General features: G+C 34.8%; 1 long non-coding RNA gene across 1 annotated transcript; it reads right to left on the bottom strand.

The window, feature by feature from the left end:
- Nucleotides 1-300: 300 nt before the first annotated feature.
- LOC141555515 (uncharacterized) lies at nucleotides 301-7,884 on the bottom strand. Its single transcript, XR_012486216.1, has 3 exons — nucleotides 7,658-7,884; nucleotides 7,175-7,311; nucleotides 301-513 (listed from the first exon to the last, which is right to left on the bottom strand). It is a non-coding gene; the product is annotated as an uncharacterized LOC141555515 (long non-coding RNA).
- Nucleotides 7,885-8,310: the final 426 nt, after the last annotated feature.

Raw genomic sequence — 8,310 nt, 5'->3', positions numbered from 1 at the left:
TTTCATGTAACATTTCAAGAGATAGTTAATATATACAATGACAGAATATAAAGGATAAGATACTGTCTCAGGGTTGGTATTTTCATTGGCTGTTTCCCATACTTGGAATACCCACTGCTTTCTGTGGCATCCTCTAAATCCCAGCTAAAATCCCATCTTCTACAGGAAGCTTTTCCCAACTTCTCATAATTTTAGTGACTTCTCTGTCTTTTAAAAAATTCTTTTTAATTAATTTTATAATTATAACATTTTTGACAGTACATATGCATAGATAATTTTTTACAACATTATCCCTTGTACTCTCTTCTGTTTCGAATTTTCCCCTCCTTCCCTCCACCCTCTCCCCTAGATGGCAGGCATTCCCATACATATTAAATATATTATAGTACATCCTAGATACAAAATATATGTGCAGAACCAAATTTTGTTGTTGTTGTTGTTGTTGTTGTTGTTGTTGTTGTTGTTGTTGTTGTTGTTGCAAAGAAAGAACTGGATTCAGAAGGTAAAAATAACCTGGGAAGAAAAACAAAAAATGCAAACAGTTTATACTCATTTCCCAGTCTTTGGGTGTAGTTGATTCTGTCCATCATTGATCAATTGGAACTAGATTAGATCTTCTCTATGTTGAAGATATCCACTTCCATCAGAATACATCTTCATATAATATTGTTGTTGAAGTATATAATGATCTCCTAGTTCTTCTCATTTCACTCAGTATCAGTTGATGTAAGTCTCTCCAAGCCTCTCTGTATTCATCCTGTTGGTCATTTCTTACAGAACAATAATATTCCATAACATTCATATACCATAATTTACCCAACCATTCTCCAATTGATGGGCATCCATTCATTTTCCAGTTTCTAGCTACTACAAACAAGTCTTCCACAAACATTTTGGCACATACAGATCCCTTTCTCTTCTTTAGTATTTCCTTGGGATATAAGCCCAGTAGTAGCACTGCTGGATCAAAGGGTATACACAGTTTGATAACTTTTGGGGCATAATTCCAGATTGCTCTCCAGAATGGTTGCATTCGTTCACAACTCCACCAACAATGCATCAATGTCCCAGTTTTCCCACATCCCCTCCAACATTCAACATTATTTGTTCCTGTCATCTTAGCCAATCTGGCAGGTGTGTAGTGGTATCTCAGTGTTGTCTTAATTTGAATTTCTCTTATCAATAGTGATTTGGAACACTCTTTCATATGAGAGGAAATAGTTTCAATTTCCTCATCTGAAAATTGTCTGTTCATATCCTTTGACCATTTATCAATTGGAGAATGGCTTGATTTCTTGTAAATTAGAGTCAATTCTCTGTATATTTTGGAGATGAGGCCTTTATCAGAACCTTTAACTGTTAAAAATGTTTTTCCATTTTGTTACTTCCTTCTAATTTTGTTTGCATTAGTTTTGTTTGTACAAAAGCTTTTTTAATTTGATGTAATCAAAATTTTCTATTTTGTGATCAATAATGATCTCTAGTTCTCCTTTGGTCACAAATTCCTTCCTCCTCCACAAGTCTGAGAGGTAAACTATCCTATGTTCCTCTAATTTATTTATGATCTTGTTCTTTATGCCTAAATCATGGGCCCATTTTGATCTTATTTTAGTATGTGATGTTAAGTGTGGGTCCATGCCTAGTTTCTGCCGTACTAATTTCTAGTTTTCCCAGCAGTTTTTTGTCAAATAATGAATTCTTATTTCAAAAGTTAGGATCTTTGGGTTTGTCAAACACTAGATGCTATTTTTATTCACCATCTTGTCCTGTGAACCTAACCTATTCCACTGATCAACTAATAACTTCCCTGTCTTAATTATTTTCTATTTATTCTTTATATCTTGTTTGTATATATTTGCTTGCTTGTTATCTTCCACATTAGACTGGTTGCTCCTTAAGGGTAGGAGCTATCTTTTGTCTGTTTTTGTTGTTTTGTTTTGTTTTGTTTTGGTATCCCTGTACTTAACACAATGTTTGACACATAGTAGGCATTTAACAAATGATTTTTGATTAACTGACTGCAATGCAGTGCTAGACTTGGAATCAAAAAGATCTGAGTTCAAATCCTGCCTGCCTCAAATATTTCATAGCTATGTGAGACTGGAAAAGTCTCTTAGTTGCTATATGCTATATGCCTTAGTTTCTTTATTTGTAAAATGAGGATAATTATAAAATTCACCTTCCAGAGTTGTTGTAAGGATCAAGTGAAATAAAAGTTGTAAAGCACTTTGCAAACCTTAAAGATTTATATAAATGATAGCTATCATAATAAGGGTCATAAAAGTTCTTGGTAAGTTTATGATAAAACTGAATCTAGGATGTGAGGGCTTGTAAGATGTTAAAAAAAAATCCACTTCAAAAACCCAAATTTGAGGTGTCAAGATTAGGTAATGTTTTGCATGAAAGCTCCAGGATTTTAGTACATTGCAAGTTCAATATGAATGCAATTAATTAAATGCAATCAAGTTGTATTAACAGAGGCTTAATGTTTAAATAATAATTGCCACATTGTGCCTGCCCCAGATCACATGTAGAGTATTATGTTTGATTCTGAGCACTACATTTAAAAAAATTATACACATAAATATATATGTAAAAATTCGCCTTCTATTATATTCCTCCAAACCCCTTCCTTCAATTGAGAATGACAAAAAAAAAAATCTCTGTAACAAACACATTAAGCAAAACAAATTTTCACATTATCCTTGTCCCAAGAAGAAAGTATGTTTCATCCTGCCTCTGAGTCCTTCACTTCTCTTTCAGGAGGTGGATACCATGCTTTGCCATTAGTCCCTTGGGTAATGGTTGATTGCCCTGATCAGAGTTTTCAAGTTTTTCAAAGTTGTTTGTCTTTACCATATTATTGTCATTAGATAAATTGTTCTCCTGGTTCTGCTTATTTCACTTTGTATCTGTTCATATAAATCTTTCTAGCTTTCTCTGAATCCATTCTATTCATCCCCTCTAAGCCCAATAGCATTCCATCATATTTATATAACATAACTTCTTTAGCCATTCTCCAGTTTATAAGCATTCCCTCAAATCCTCAGAATTGCCATTTCAGAGCAAATACTATAAATATTTTTGTGCATCCTTAGATAAAGTTTATTTTTCCCCTTCTTTCTTTTCCCTCCTATTTGTCTTTTGGCTGAAATATATTTTTGTATCCAGTCAATTCAGATGACAATTTAAGGTTCAAGTGTCAGCTACTTCCCCCAAACCCTTCCCCCTCATTTGTATACACATTTATCTATACACAATGATTATGAGATAATTCCTCCTTACTTGCCTTTGCTCTCTCCTTCCCCACTTAATGTAGTTCTCTTTTCCCTCTTTTCATTCTTCTAAGATCAAGACATAATAGAACCACTCCCAGGCCTTGTCTAATTATACTCTTTGATGATACCTTTTAATGAAGTTCAGAAAGGATGTGTCATTTCTCCACATTAGAATGTAAGCATTTTATTCTTATTTAATCCTTTATCATTCATTCTTCATACCTCTAATATTTTCATGCAGAATCCGTATTAAGTCCTTTATTTCATTAAAGATTCTCCCTCTACAGTATTATACTCAGTTTTATAAGGCATGTTGTTTTGACTCTAATTCTAGATCCTGTGGCTTCTGGAATATTATATTCTAAGATGATCACTTCTTTATAGTGGAAGCTACTAATTGTGTGTGATTGTTACTATGACTCCTCTGTACTTGAATTCTTTCTTTCTGGCTACTTCAAATAGTTTTTCTTTAATTTAGAAGCTCTGGACTTTGGCTATCATGTTCCTGGGAATTTTCATTTTGCATTTTTTTAAAAAAGAAAGTTTTTTTCTATTTCTACTTCTATAACCTCTAGTTATAAGAGATCTGAATAGTTTTCTTTTAAAATTTCTTGAAATATGAGATCTAGGTTCTTGATGGTCAGGTAGTACAGGAATTCCTAATCTTCCCCCCTCCCTTAATCTATTTTACAAGTCAGTTATTTTTGCTGATATAGCTTATATTTTCTCTTAGCTTTTTTCCCTTCAGTCTTTTGCTTTCCCTATTGTTTTGTGGAGTCTTTGGCTTCTATTTTGGTCCATTTTAGTTTTCAGAGAATTTTTTGTTTGGGCAGGGTTTTGTACCTGAAGTGTCAAACACAATTCCACTCCCCCCCATTTTTTTCTTCCATTGTTCTCATTTCTTTTCCAACTTTTTTTTTTCTAAACCTCTCATTTCATAGACAAAAACATTGGTTGACTCTTTTGTAAACTCTTGCTATCTCTCTCCAAGGAATTCTAACTGAATTTACTGTGTGTGTGTGTGTGTGTGTGTGTGTGTGTGTGTGTGTGTGTGTGTGCCTTTGCTTGAGGATATTTTGGAATCATTCTCTTTTTCTGAATTTATGTCTCAAATGTCATTGTCATAACAATAGTTTTTTATGGTAGGATTCTTATTGTTGTTGTTGTTCATTCCAGCCTTCTCTGGGACAGCAGAAAATGTTAGAAGCAGGCTGTGCACTTCTGGAAGAAAGTTATGGTCTGGTCTTTTTGCTGCTTGAGGGATGTTGAGTTTTTTCATGATCTCAGGGACAGTTTAAAATAGGTATCTCCAAGTTTTCAGTATTCCCTAAGTGGTTTGATCCAGATAAAAGTCTGAGTATTATCCATCTAGCCTTCTGATCTACAAGTAGCTGAGATGGGTTTGGGTCTTTAAAAAGTGGTTCCTACTAGACTCATCCACTAACTGCTAGCTAGAAAGTCTTCCTGGGTTAGAGTGACAGACCTATAGATTTCCTTTTGTTTTGGTATTCTTGTCCTAGTTATTCTTCTGAAGATTTCAGAATGAGCAAGAGACTAAAACTGAGAGCCTGCAGTTACTGGGCCTGAAAAATGTAAAAACCATGTGCTTTTGATCTGCTCTTAGCTAAGTACATTGCCTAGAATCTGAGACTACACCTTACCTTAGAATGCTACCCCTGGGTGCAAGTACTCTTCTCAGGCTACCCTAGATCTTGATTTCAACCTGGATAAGAGACAACAAAACTACCAATTGGCATATTTCTGTTGAGATGTCCTAGTATGGGTGTAGGAATGCCCTCATATGAGTGTAGGACCTCTGCTTGCATTCATATGCTGCCTTAAATTGCTCTAAGAGTAGTGTACTCTTAGCCAAACCCTATCCCCAATATTCACACATCTCTCTGTCTTTCTCCCTATGCTGTGTCAGGGGAATAAAAATTATTTTGTCCATTTTTCTTGTATTTCTTTATCAGAATTTGTTCTGGTATATTTCCCAGATTTTTCTGGAGGAGTTTTTCTGTAGAAGTTCATTGAATTTTTTTCCTGAAACATCGCCATCATGACTCTGCTTTACTTGGGCAATTCATTTGCAGAACACTCATAGATTGGAGCATATCCAGTGGCCAACAATCAGGGTAGTGAAAGAATTAGAAACCATTACATGAGAGTAATCACTGGGGAAAAAAAAAGGTAAATGTTTAACCTGAAGAAGAAAAGTCAGGAAGAGACATGATAATTAACTAGTTGCCATCAAGTATTTGAATGGTTGCCATGTGGAAAACACATTAGACTTGTTCTGTATGGTTCCAGAGAGCAGAACCAAAGGCACAAGGTAAAAGCTACAAGAAAATAAATTTCACCTGACATAAGGGTAATACTTCCATAAAATCAAAGGTATCTAAAAAGTGGAAGGTAGAATAGACTTTCTGGGGAGGGAGCACATTCCCCCTTACTGGAATTAAGTAAGTAAATAAATAAGAAGAATCTGTATGACCTCTTTTTCTGGAAGTTTGAGAGGAGATTTTTGCTTCAATGTTTGTTAGACTCATTGACGACAGAAATCTCTCTTATGTGTAGACATTCTGTAACTCTTTAAAATTGGCTAAATAAATATTGAAAAGAAGGATCATTAATTTACTAGAAAGAATTTTTTTTAAAAAACTATCAAATTCAACCACTACTTCTTTGACTCTTTAACTTTTTTGGGATCTTGGGACTTCTGTGCTCATTGCAAGCAGTGAGAAGAGTATAGTCTCTAATCCTTGGAGTTTCATAAAGTTGGGGAGAGTAAAACTAAGAATCTTGGAGCTAAGTCCAAGTCAGGTTTCTCAGTTAGCACAGCATCAAGGCCTCAGAATGTAAGAAGTCTTTCTGAAGAAAACCATTGGATTCTTCACTCTTTGGAAACTGAGCTGAGGATTCATCAAGCAGCAAAGACAAATTTGGACATAAATTTGATTGGATTTAAGCTATGTAGGAATTAAGATAAATTGAGCTTACTCCCTTTCACAACTTCATTCCAAACACTCATGTTTTACAGAGAAAGTATGCTTTAGAGGTATTGGGAGAAATATTCATATTTTTTCTGGTTATACCTTTGAAGAAATATCTTTTCATAAAAGCTAATCAATAAAATAGAATTGGGTTGCAAATCACTGACCCTTAGCAATGAGAAGAACATAGCCTGTGGGGGTTTGAGCCAATGCAGTAAAGCAAAAATCACTTCAAATCCTTCAAAGTGCTCTGAAATCCTAAAGTAAAATTATAATCTAGAGAAATTTAATCAGAACATACCACCCTAGATGATAGAATATACTCCAGGCTAATTGAAGAGAAACTTTTATAAATACTAAACTTACTATGTGATTTTAGTAAAGACCTCTCCTAAGAGATAATTGCATCTACTGGCATATTATTAACAGGACCTAAACTGGTGAAGGATCATGACCTATCATAGCAGGAGATTAGACCCACAGATCACATACTAAAACATGAGAGTAGTAGCTGCCTTCTTTGGCTTCAAATCATGAGCGAGAGATTACAAACTGGGATTGTAATGGGGAAGGGGCAGTGTTTCTAAAATGAAGTAGTTGTACTAGATGGTCTCTAAGACCCCTTCTACTTATAACATTCTATGACTTTATGAAACCATGAAACTTAGTCAAAGTAACTTAAGAACTAGGGACTGAGGAGACATTTTTCTTTCCACATAAGGATGGTGGTTAGTGATCAGGCTACCTAAGTCAATAATGAAATGGAGTTATGAATATAAAATAAATAACAGCTCCCATTGCCCTTCCAATCTGTCTACATTAAAAGGTCTAGCATTGGAACCAGCTGTGTAAATTGATTTTAAAATAAAAACAGTTCAACCACCTACACCCCAAACTACCTACCTGTCAGTTCCTTTATGCTCTATTGTATGGGAGTGGTAGGTTGGCTGAGTGATTCTCTAATGGAGATAAGGGGCTGAGGAAGAAGTCAAAGTAGTCATAAAAGCCTTTAATTTGCTGCTGCTTTCTGAGTCTTGTAACTGGAACATTTATAAACACACAAAAAACAAACAATTCTCCAATAAAGTTGTATTTCATGTTTGCAAATTATGATAGAAATCACTATCTAGAAAATCAAGGCGATATAAAAATAAAAATGGGGGAAAGAGATAGGGCTAGGCCTATGACTGCAATTATACAAGGAACTCCAAAAAAAGGAATCCCCTATAATACAGATTAGCATTCTTATCTGCAACTTAACCTTCCCCCTTTCCTTTCTCCCTTATTCCTTCCTTCTTTCTTTCTCCCTCTCCTCTTCTTTTCTTCTTTCCTTCCTCCCTCCCTCCCTTCCTTTCTTCTTTCCCTCTTTTCCTTTTTTGTTCTCACCTTTCCTTCCTTCCTTTCTTCCTTTGGATCTTTTTTCTTTCCTTCCTTCTTTCCTTCTTTTTTTCTTCTGTATCACTCATTGAATCCTTTCACACAGAACTTTCATTCATACTATTGTTTTTTTCTTCTCCACAAAATACAATGACTCACTGCGCCAGTACAACCATTGAATAAATTCTTCCACGCCACTTCAATTTATGAACTGCCAAACACTTGCTACTCATGACTCAGTACTGAAGGCTCTGAGTTCACACAGTTCATGTTAAATCTGAGGATTTTTCACAAATTACTCAATTTGATTGATGATCCCACTCAAGGTGTCCCATTGGAACATTATGAATTAGCTTATTTTGTCCTCACCCATGCCTGAAACATAACTTGGCTTGTGTTTTTTTTTCCAAAAGGAAAAGAGTCATGCAAGTATTCAGGTTAAGTAAGATATAAAATAAGAAGATATAAAATAAATGATAGCTTTATTTCATCAGAAAAAAAAATGTGAACAGTCAAGTCAACCCTAGTTCCCTTTCTTACCAGGGAATTAAGTCTTATAGACTTATGTTATTACCTATAGCTGAAGATCCATTTTTGAATACAATCTTCCAGGAACATTGAAAATAATCTCCAGACTTATAGTCATACCCTGCTTGGATTTT

The sequence above is a fragment of the Sminthopsis crassicaudata genome, chromosome 1 (assembly GCF_048593235.1).
Source record: "Sminthopsis crassicaudata isolate SCR6 chromosome 1, ASM4859323v1, whole genome shotgun sequence".
NCBI classification, from domain to species: domain Eukaryota; kingdom Metazoa; phylum Chordata; class Mammalia; order Dasyuromorphia; family Dasyuridae; genus Sminthopsis; species Sminthopsis crassicaudata.
This window is presented reverse-complemented; position numbering and strand designations above follow the sequence as displayed.